Source organism: Pseudophryne corroboree, unplaced genomic scaffold (genome assembly GCF_028390025.1).
Source record: "Pseudophryne corroboree isolate aPseCor3 unplaced genomic scaffold, aPseCor3.hap2 scaffold_467, whole genome shotgun sequence".
In the NCBI taxonomy this organism is placed as follows: Eukaryota; Metazoa; Chordata; class Amphibia; order Anura; family Myobatrachidae; genus Pseudophryne; species Pseudophryne corroboree.
Window position 1 is genome coordinate 450,320 of NW_026970079.1, and position 9,287 is coordinate 459,606.

A 9,287-nucleotide genomic window follows, 5' to 3' on the forward strand; every position below is an offset into this window, starting at 1 on the left:
CTATCTATATTTTGCAAACCTGCTCTTGTCCCCTCCAGCTGCTCCATGTAGATTTGACGCCTGGCAAGGTGCATAACCCACTGACAAGCAGGCACACTCCTGCATGAGTTTTCACTCTCACTAGCAGGATGATACACATTCATTTGCATGTGCTCCACCTCTGACACACCGCCCACCCAACCACCCAGTCACCAGAGCCACCCACAAGCCAACTGGCTCCGTGATTTAATTTGCACAGTGCAGTCATCCAGGCAGCATGTCCTTCTCAATGGAATAATCTCTGGTTCCATGGAATCTTCCGCATTGGAATGCTGCGGAACAAAAAGGATTTAAACATTCAGCTTGCTAGCATTCAATGTACCTGCGGCTTGGCTCTAGCACATGGGTCTTCATCCTGTGGCCCTCCAGCTGCTGTGAAACTACACATCCCAGCATGCCCTGCCACAGTTTTGCTATTAAGGTATGCTAAAACTGAGGCAGGGCATGCTGGTATATGTAGTTCCACAGCAGCTGGAGGGTCGCAGGTTGAAGACCCATATTCTAGCATGCCTGTTCTATGATGCATGTTCCGTGATGTCACAATCAGCTTGGAATGGGGTGTCTAGCATGCATTTGCTGACAGCCACTTGAGGGAGACACACATCAGGAGATGCAGCATATCGGAGGTCTTCGATGCCTTTCCAGCAAATGCACACCACCAGCTGCTGGTCTGGACACAAAACAATACCCACAATTGAAGGCTCAAAATGCCCAACTACAGGATTAATGTAAGTAGTGAATTTAGGAATGAATTTAGAAGTAGGAAATTAAGTTAGTTCACAAGTACATTCAAATTCCGATCTAAAGTCTAGGTAGGCCTCACGTCCTGGCAGCCCCCAGCATTTAAAAATGCCTTGATTAGAGGTAGGGAATTAAATGTAGATAAGAAGTAGACACAAAATAACACTCCACAGAGCAATTATCAGGTGTCTTTATCAATTGTTGCATTTAAAAAATCAAGCAATTAGGGAACACAATGTTGCGACAATGTAACCCTATTTGCAAAATAGTACTAAATAAGTTTGTCGATGTAAGACATTTGCAAAGGCGCAAACAAAACACGCTGGAAAATGCAACCGAATCTGTTTTTGGAGGTTAGAATAGATGCAGGATCAAGTAGCTCAATGGGTAGGGTGTTTGATTAGAATTCAACAGGTTATAGATTTGAATCCTGGGTATGATAGTTTGAGGTGTTATTTAATAAAGTATGTTTATATATTAGTCACACATGGCTTACTTGTACAAATGGCATGTCACCAGTTAGTGCTGACTGCTGATATGCCATTTGCACAAACACGCCATGTGTGACTGTATATGCATTTAAGGAGGGCACCCCGGCAATACCACAAACCATTGAGTGTCAAGTATACTAGATATATCTTCATATCTCATGTGCTTTCTCTGAGACCAATCTTGTTATGCCCCTTCCCCACAAGGCATGCGCCTTTTGTCCATATTGCAAAAATGGGGAGGGGAGGGGGGGGGCATATAATTCTCTGTCACAGGGCACCAAAAAGTCTAGTTATGGCTCTGGTATGCATTATGTAATCTGGCAGACCATATCTCCAACACTGGCTGGTTGGAATAGAAATCCGGTTATCTATGTGAGCAAATGACCATCAACGATTTACTCTCAAACACTAGAAAATGGACAAACATGGTCCCCTAAACAAATTGGTTAAATTTTGGGTTTAACCAATTTGTGTAATGACCATTTTTGACCACTTTTCTAGTGTTTGGGAGCAAATGGTTAATTGACATTTGCTACTATACATTACCAGATTTTCATTCCATCCATCCAGACTGGATAGATAGCCTGACAGATAATTGTGTAGTGTACGCCCAGGATAACTGTCAGTTGTGCTTTCTTTTATGACGGCACATAAATGGGTGGGCAGATCCAGAGCAAGCACTGCCCACTCATGCATAGTTGTCAACTGATGTGAAGTTCCAGGGGGCAATCTCAGTTATAAAGAAAAGTATCTGGAAATTGTCCCTAGTTTAAAAAAAAAATAAAAAAAAAATTGATCAACTCCATTTATTTAGTATGATATCCCAGCAGTCAGAACAACATACTTTATTAAATAACACATCTCAAACTACCATACCCAGGATTCAAACCTATAACCTGTTGAATTCTAATCAAACACCCTACCTATTGAGCTATTTGATCCTGCATAAAAATTGTGAACATTATATGAAGCTATTGGTACTTTGCAAAAAAAAAGTATCAGCATTACAACGCAGCAGATCCATGCAGTTTGCAGCCACACACTACATGTATCTGCTCAGCCACAATGCTGATTATTTCTTCACAAAGTACAAGGTGAGCTCCAAACAGAATTCTCTAGCTTAGAATTATACCTTTCTATGCCAAACCTAGAAGTCGGGCCCCCCACCCTGGGATCCCCCAGAGGGAGGCCTGCACCGTCATGCGGCAGGCTTGTCCGTTTTGGAAGCAGGCTGATGGGCAGCCCAGGCTTGCTTCAGTCTGGGCTTGGCAGGTCTGGAAGCATGAGCTTGCTTTGGGTATGCCTGACCTTGGGTACGCTTTACCTGAGGGATGAAAGGGCCAAGGGAAAGTACTTTTAGCCTTCTGCGTGGTAGGAGTCATACGAGGTAGGCAAGCTGTTTTAGCAGTAGCCAGATCAGCTACAATCTTATTGAGGTCTTCTCCAAAGAGAGTGTCTCCCTTGAAAGGAAGCACCTCCAGGGTTTTCTTGGAATCCATATCCACCGACCAGGATCTCAACCAGCTGTATAAAGTATTACCTTGGAACTGGCTCTCCACTCCCCATTATCTGGTTATCATGGCTTCCTCCGCCAGTGTCCAGACTCGCTTGCTGAAGCTCGGCCACTTCTTCCTAGCAGCAGGCTCCTGGATCACTGGGCAGCAGAGGTGCTTGGGAGCCGGAAGGGGGCGGAGCAATCAGGCAGGCAGTTGCAGTGCTGCCCAGCTATCTGTGGTGTGAGAAGAAGCAGGGGCACCCCACCGCTGGCAGTGCTGCAGCTAGCGGTGGTGGCAGCGGCGAGGCTGCTGGGCTGGGTCTTGAAAAAGGTGGAAAGAAGGGTGTTACGGCATGGAATGTACAAACTGCGAGACCCTGCTGGTAGCGCCTTTGTCTATTTAGTAGGAAGGGCACGTAACAGCCGGGGGGCAATGGAGGAAGCCCCTTTAGGGCTGGAGCCCCTTCAGGGCTGGAGCCCGGCGGCAACTGACTCCGTTGTCTCTGGCAGTTCTGCCCCTGGACTAGAGGAATGGTCAAGAACATGGCAACATTTAATGCCAAAAAATGCAAAATCATACACGTCTCAAAAATGCAAAGGCTAACTATAATATTAAGGGCATTATAATGGCAAGAGGAAAGCTATCTAAGTATTACTATTTCAGGTGAGCAATGTAACAAAGCAATAGGAAAGGCAAGTCAGATGCTTGTTTGCATAGGTTAAAGAACCAGTAGCAGAAAAAAGTAATACAGGTTGAGTATCCCATATCCAAATATTCCGAAATACGGAATATTCCGAAATACGGACTTTTTTGAGTGAGACTGAGATAGTGAAACCTTTGTTTTTTGATGGCTCAGTGTACACAAACTTTGTTTAATACTCAAAGTTATTAAAAATATTGTATTAAATGAACTTCAGACTGTGTGTATAAGGTGTATATGACACATGAATGAATTCTGTGAATGTACACACACTTTGTTTAATGCACAAAGTTATAAAAAATATTGGCTAAAATGACCTTCAGGCTGTGTGTATAAGGTGTATATGAAACATAAATGCATTCTGTGCTTAGATTTAGGTCCCATCACCATAATATCTCGTTATGGTATGCAATTATTCCAAAATACAGAAAAATCCGATATCCAAAATTCCTCTGGTCCCAAGCATTTTGGATAAGGGATACTCAACCTGTAATGCCACTGTATAGGTCCTTGGTACAGCCACATTTAGAATCCTGTGTTCAGTTCCAGAAGCCATATCTCCAGAAGGCTGTAAATACATTAGGGCAACTAAAATTGTGCATGGCCTACATCACAAAACTTACCTGGAAATACAAAAAAATGTTGATGTGTATAGTTTGGAGAAGGGAAGAGGGAACATACAGTAATAGAAACATTTAAATATATAGGGAGGAATGTAATAGGGTGTGAGAATCAGAAAGTGAGAGATTTTGTGTTTTTTCCTGTTTTTTTTTTTTTTTATTGTTTGTTTTTTAAAGTGGCAATCCTTTACATGGCAAAACCAGGTTGATATTTGCCATGTAAAGGATTGCCACCGTGGGCATGTGTAGAAGGGGCACTGCTACTGTTGGCATTATGTGTGTAAGCTGCACTGATATGGTGGTTATGTGTATAAAGGGCACTGCGACTGTGGGTATTATTATTATTATTATTATTATTATTACATGCAGTGTAATGACAATAAGATAGTGCTACTGTGTGGCGTATTTTGATTTGGGGTGCTATTGTGTGGCCATGCCCCTTCCTTGTGATACCACACCTTCTTTTTTTAAGGAGCGCACTGTCCCTTTATTAAGTATTGGAGAGAGGGCCCAAATTAATAGTTTGCAGGGAGGCGCCAAACACCCTAGCACTGGCCCTTTGGTAGGGGACAGGATTTGCTTCTGCTTGTGCACATATGTTATGATTGCCAGCCAACAGCACTGGTTTTGCCTATAACACTAACTATAAATATTTTGAATTGGTCCTGGACCACCAATCCAAGGCACCCCTGCAAGTGTCCTGAGGCACCCCAGGGTGCAGTTTGAGAACCACTGGTCTAGTGAGTACCCAGGATAATTATTGTAGCTGGTCTGCGGGTAACAGCTCTCAGATCCACTTCTAGAAAAAATGCAGCAATGTAATTTGAGTGACAAACTGCAGAGATGAACCCTTTCTGTGACTGCTGCACAGGGATCACACAAACTCTATTCATAGGGCTGACTTCACTTAGGGGAGATGTTCTCACCCCGCAAAGAAGTGCGAGTATATACCGCACTTACGGTACCATTGGATTTACAGATATTTTCTTGCAATACACTATGGGGGTCATTCTGAGTTGATTGCTCGCTAGCAGTTTTTAGCAGCCATGCAAACGCATTGTCGCTGCCCACTGGAGAGTGTATATTCACTTTGGAGAAGTGCGAACACTTGAGCAGCAGAGCGCCTGCAAAATCGTTTCAAAATAAGACCAGCACTGTAGTTACACTTCGTGTGCGTTGATTCTAACAACCGAGGGACGGCTTTTGATGTCACACACCCATCCAGCGAATGCCCAGCCACGTCTGCATTTCTTCTGCCACGCCTGCATTTTTCCAAGCACTCCCTGAAAACGGTCAGTTGACACCCAGAAACGCCCTCTTTCTGTCAATCTCCTTGTGGCCTGTTCTGTGATTGGAATAATCGCTAGAACTAGTGCAAAACCACAATGGACTTTGTACCCGTACGATGCGCATGCACATTACGGAGCATGCGCATGCACAGATTAGCCATTTTTTTTCAACTGATTGCTACGCAGCGAACAACGGCAGCAAGCGATCAACTCGGAATGACCCCCTATATACATAGAAACATGGATTTTTACTGCAGGAATTATGGTTAGTTTAGGGGTATCGGTTAGGGTCAACAGAGGTGTAGCTAGGGGTCCAAGCGCCCCTGGCAAAGTAAGGGACTGGCGCCCCCCCTTTCGATAAAGCATTGCAGTCCATTGGCGGTTACCATGTTGGAGCCACAGCAACTGACCCCCTCCCCCACACGCTGCCCTACATCATCGGCTGGGATTCACTGTTGGTGTGAAGCCACTGGGAACATTCTGGTAGCATTAGCAGCAGTCTGTGTCATAGATAGGGAAGGCAGAAGGTTAACTAGCTAATAGCAGTCTGTTGGCAGCAGAGGCTGGGCGGGGGGCTGAGAATGAGCCAACGCTGATCAGTGTCCAGTCTGCTCAGACAAAAATATTTTGTGATCAGGGCTGGTTCTAGACCAAAGGAGCCAATGGCAAAAATTTCCTTTGGCACCCCCCCCCCACACACACACATACACACACACACACACACACACACACACCAAAAAAGAACATATCCCAGTTTAACATAACGCTATGTGGTGCAAGGTGTGGAGCTGGTCACTTGTATCAGACCTCTGACATTTGCCTTTTCACCCATATTGCATACTTTTTCTTGCAGGTTGTGTCTTAATTCAAGAAGTGTTCTAAGTACTTCAGCTTAGTATCTTTACTGACCCCTCTTTACCCCACACTACATAACTGACCCCTCTATACCCTACACTACATCACTGACCTTTCTATAACCATCACTGCATTACTGACCCCTCTATACAGTACACTGACCTCTATATACCTGCTAGTACATCCCTGATGCCTATATTCCCTAAGCTAAATCCCTGACGCCTCTATTCCCTACGCTACATCCCTGATGCCTCTATTCCCTACGCTACATTCCTGATGCCTCTATAACCTACGCTACAACCCTGACGCCTCTATACCCTACGCTACATCCCTGACGCCTCTATACAGTACAATGCATTACTGATCCCTCTAGACCATACATCCTCATTACATCAGAGAGATAGTGAAACACTGGAAAAAATAAGGATAAAGTGGACTACAGAAACTGATGCTCTAAACAAAGGAGAGAGAGAGAAAAGCACAAGGGAAAGTGGGCAATCGGAACACCATAGAGAGAGGAGAGATAGAAATGCCTGAAAAAGTAAAGGGGGTTGGGTATGGCATCCGGCGCTCGGGATTCCAGCAGTCACATGATACCTAATCCTAATCCTAACCCTCTGGGGGGGTGGCGGATAGGGCTAACCCTCAGGGGGTGGCAGCTAGGACTAACCCCCCCCCCCCCTCCTAGTGCCTTCCCTAACACCCCCTCCCCCGGTCCTAACCCTCCCTCCAATACTCGCCTTCGGGATGTTGGCTGTCTGTGTGCCGGCACCAGTCTCCCAAGTGGTGTCAGGATTCCAACATCGGTCAAATGACCGCCGGTATACCGTCTGCCGGGATGGTAAATGTATCCTGAGGACAGGTAGTGAGTGTGGAGGGATAGGTGGTTCAGTAAAATGTAACAGCTCAAACTGCGATCATTCACTGATAAATTGATTTATAGCTCTCCCTTTTTAACCATTGCAGTCATAAAAGCAATGTTTTTTAAACTTTTAAATAAAGCTTGTTAGCATCCCCAGCACACTGTATATGCTGGGAGATGTAGTTCTCAATATGAAAACATTTAATTACTGTATGAACTCTAATTCCCCAACTGAAACCTCTCACAAACACACACTCCTAAATCTAGCACACACACACACACACACACACACACACACACACACACACACACACACACACACATTTCCCCAGTACTGACAACTCTCATCACTTCCACACACTGACAACTCCCTCCTGCTCCTCTCCCCACTGACACTGACAGCTCCCTCACAGTCACACACATCCTCCACCCCCCCACCCCCCCCCCCCCCACACACACACTGAAAGCACACATGCACAAATCCCCCCCTCCTCGACACTAACTGTCACGGACTGCTTGGGCAGCAGGGGGCAGGCTCTGACTTGAAGTGCTGAAATTCAACAGCTCTCTCGAACTTGCAAGGCATGGCTGTGCAGCTGTCTCCAGCCATCTCCTTGCCCACTGTGTAATTTGTGGCGTTCTCTGATGTTCCCCGCTCTGCCTCTACAACCGGCACATAATGTACAGCAGTGGTGACTCCTGAGTATGGGCCTGGAGAACTCCGCCTACCGGGGGGTAGGGATTAATAATTTCAAAGGGGCAGAGCTAGGAGTGAAGCAGTGGACAGCAGTTGAGGGGCGTTTCAAACTGTAACAGGGTTGGGACAATTTCAGTATCCTTCCCTCACCGTCTAATTGGTCAGTCCCACGCTGATTGCCATAGCGCCCTTTCGAGACTGCAGAACTCTATCCCTTAGCCACGGTTGGCACAGCTGGATGGTGCCCCTGGCAAGTGCCATCCTGGCCAAGGGGTAGATACGCCCCTGAGGGTCAGGGCCAGAAACAGAAATCTCGGGGCCCAGTACACTGATATCTCTGGGGCCCCCTCAACCCCCCCTTAACTTGGCAGAGGGATCTTTAAAAAAAAAATGGAGCCTTTGACTCGGACCGTCAGTGAGGCCGGCAGGTGGTTTTCATACTGGGCTATCCAGCTCTTCGGTGGCGGTGGCAGGGACATTCAGAAAAGGGCCAGCACAGCAACATGCATAATAATGGCAATACAGTATGGACCACAGGGACTGGACAAAGTGATGGGGTAAAAGGAGGGGGGAGGGTTTAGTTGGCCTGTTAATTGTTTTCCTGCTTAAATTGAGCAGTTGGTGGATACACTTTAAAAAGCAATATTGGCACTGTGGCCCCATTATTTCAGTTCTTAATACTTGGAGCCCTGAACAAGTGTCCCCTTGGTCCCCCCTGTCACCGGGCCTGTTCAGGCGTTACCTATGGAGAAGCTGCGACATGACATCCTAGGACACGATACTGCACCATGCATCACCATTATATTTCAGTGTGCCTTGTCAATATTTAAATCTTGTTCTGTGTGACGTGAGTTGTAAATGGTTGAAAATCTCTGTGCTACAGTATCGTCACCATGTAGTTATAACAACACCGCAAAACCACCAAAAGACGTGTTTTGGTAGAGGGACTGCTGGAGGGGCCCATTGGGGCCCCCAGTTTGCTACCCCACCCCAGTATACCTGTGCTGTAGCCAGTGGAAGGGGCACTATCTTCCCGGTGATCTCTTCGGGAAGATGGTGCCGCACATAGAAAGCAAAGACTCTGGCTGCACTCTCCTGCCCTCGCTCTAAGCAAGGTGATCGGGCCACAAAAGGACCCCTGTCGGACCCCTGCCGGACCCCGGCCTGTGGGCCACAAAAGGATGCATTGGGGGCGGCATGCGGCCCATGGGTTTGACACCCCTGCCCTAGAGTATCAAAATTTGTTTCACGGCACCCCTAGGCCAAAGTTTTTTTTATTGAGAAATTCAGAAAAAAATATAAAATTAAGTAAATTGTGTTTATAGCATGTCATCCTCAGGTTCAGTTATGTTGTGAGGGAATGGTTTTGCCAATTTAATAAAGTATAAATAATTTTAATTGGTCCTGGACCACCAAACTATGCTACCAGTGCAAGAACCCCAGTTTGGAAACTACTGCAATAAAATAAACCTTTTTTGTTTTTTTTAAACTACATGT